We start from the raw sequence: 2,482 nt of genomic DNA on the forward strand, positions 1-2,482 counted from the left end.
AATAAATGATGAGAAGAGACCTATTTTTTTGGAAGCAGAACGAAATGTTATTTATACATGAGGAATACATTTTTTTTTCTAAAATAGAATGGAAAAATATATGTACATAATGAAGACGGAACGTTTTAGCTCCCACTCAAAAAAAAAAAAAAAAAAGATAAAAGATAAAAAGAGAATAAAGGAGAGAGAGAGAGAGAGAGAGAGAGAGAGAGAGAGAGAGAGAGAGAGAGAGAGAGAGACAGAGGCAGAGACAGAGACAGAGACAGGGACAGAGACAGAGAGAGAGAGAGAGAGAGAGAGAGAGAGAGAGAAAGAAAAAGAAAAAAAAAAAGAAAGAGAGAGAGAGAGAGAGAGAGAGAGAGAGAGAGAGAGAGAGAGAGAGAGCAAGAAAACAAGATACCTGTAGCTCCACAGCTCTCGATCCAAATGTAAATATAATTTCTGAAGACCGACATACAAGAATGTGACATAAGCAGGTTAGGAATGTGCTTGTCAAAAGGAGAGAGAGAGAGAGAGAGAGAGAGAGAGAGAGAGAGAAAGAAAGAAAGAGAGAGAGAAAGAGAGAGAGACAGACAGACTGACAGACAGACAGAGAGAGAGAGAGAGAGAGAAATGGACAGATAGATAGAGAGAGAGAGAGATAAAGAGAAAGAAAGAGAGAGAGAGAGAGAGATGGACAGAGGGAGAAGGCGAAGAAGGGAGAGATAAAGAGAAGGAGGGGAAGAGTGGAAAGAGGGGAGGGAGGGGAGGGGGAGTAGAAGTAGGGAAGAAGAAATAGAGAGAGATAGAGAAAGATAGCCAGAGAGAGGGTGGCTGGAAAAAAGGGAAGGAAGGAGGGAGGGAGAGAAGAAAGAAATATCATTATTCCCATTCCTCCTTCTCCTCTTCCCCTTCCTTTTTACCCATTTTCGCCTCGCCACAGATTCATCGCATTCTTTATCTCCAACCTCGGAAATGACGAGAAATGACGAGACAAGATGAGACACCCCGCGAGGCGACCGGGTTGTACAAGATGGAAAAAAAGAAAAAAAAATGATGATGAAGAAGAACAACAAGATAGAGGAGGAGGAGGAGGAGGAGGAGGAGAGAAAGAGAGAGAGAGAGAGAGAGAGAGAGAGAGAGAGAGAGAGAGAGAGAGAGAGAGAGAGAGAGAGAGAGAGAGAGAGGGAGGGGGAGAGAGAGAAAATAGAAAAGGAATAAAGAGAAAGCAGCTAAAGAGAAAAAAGAGAAAGACAAACAAACAAACAAATGAGAGGAGAGAGAGAGAGAAGGTGACGTAGGAAAAAGAGAAAGCTAAAAAAAGAAAGAGAAAGAGAAAAGGACAGAGGCAGAGAAAAGAAAAGGAATAAAGAGAAAACAGCGAAAGAGAAATCAAACTAGACAAACAAACAAACGAACAAACACCCCACAACAAAAAGCCGACGAGAACGACGCGACAGAAACGACAGAGATAGAGAGAGAGAGAGAGAGAGATAGATAGAGAGAGAGAGAGAGAGAGAGAGAGAGAGAGAGAGAGAGGCAAAGGTCACCATAAATATTCAGAAAGACAAAAAAGTCATCCGGGAGTCTTACTCGCATACAGAAGCTCTCTATGGCGGCACTAAAGAAGGAGAAGAAGAAGAAGAAGAAGAAGGAAAAAGAGAAAAGGAGGAGACGAAGAAGGAGAAAAAAGAAGAAGGAGACTGAGAAGGAGAAGATGCTGATGATGGAGAAGAAGATGAAGAAGGAGAAAAGGAGAAGGAGACTGAGAAGGAGAAGGAGAAGAAGGAGTAGAGGAAGAAGGGGACTTGAGAAGGATAAGAAGAAGGAGATGAAGAAAAAAGAGAAAGGGGAAGAAGAAGAAGGAGAAGGAGACGAAAAAGGAGAAGTAAAAGAAGAAGAAGAAGAAAGAGAAGAAGGAGATGAAGGAAAAGAAGGAGAAGAACGAAGACGAAGAACAAGAATAAGAAGGAGAAGAAGAAGGAGAAGGCGAGAGGACCAGATCTGGGGCCCAGGCGACAGGTTCCACGGCCGGGGACTGACGGAGTGACAGCAGCTTCGTCTGGTTCGGGGAGGTCAGGGCGGGTTCTTTGGGAGGGAGAGAGAGGGAGAGGGAGAAGGAGGGAGAGAGAGGGAGAAGGAGAGGGAGTGAGGGAGGGATGAAGAGGGAGTGAGGGGGAGAGGGAGGGATGAAGAGGAGTGAGGGGGAGAGGGAGGGATGAAGAGGGAGAGAAGGAGGGATGAAAGAGGGAGAGAGGGAGGATGAAGAGGGAGAGAAGGAGGGATGAAGAGGGAGAGAGGGAGGGATGAAGAGGGAGAGAAGGAGGGATGAAGAGGAGAGAGGGAGGGATGAAGAGGGAGAAGGAGGGATGAAGGGGAGTGAGGGAGGATGAAGAGAGGAGAGAGGAGGGATGAAGAGGGAGAGAGAGGGAGAGAGAGAGAGAGAAAGAAAGAGAGAGGGAGAGAGAGCAGAATGAGGCAGGAAGGAAGGAAAATGATAAAC

General features: G+C 45.2%; 1 protein-coding gene across 1 annotated transcript in view; it reads left to right on the plus strand.

Moving 5' to 3' along the window:
• LOC138863911 (uncharacterized) overlaps positions 1-2,482 on the plus strand; it is a 26,241-nt gene that overhangs the window by 13,370 nt on the left and 10,389 nt on the right. The gene's annotated exons all lie outside the window — the stretch shown is intronic.

Source organism: Penaeus vannamei, chromosome 14 (genome assembly GCF_042767895.1).
Source record: "Penaeus vannamei isolate JL-2024 chromosome 14, ASM4276789v1, whole genome shotgun sequence".
NCBI lineage: Eukaryota > Metazoa > Arthropoda > Malacostraca > Decapoda > Penaeidae > Penaeus > Penaeus vannamei.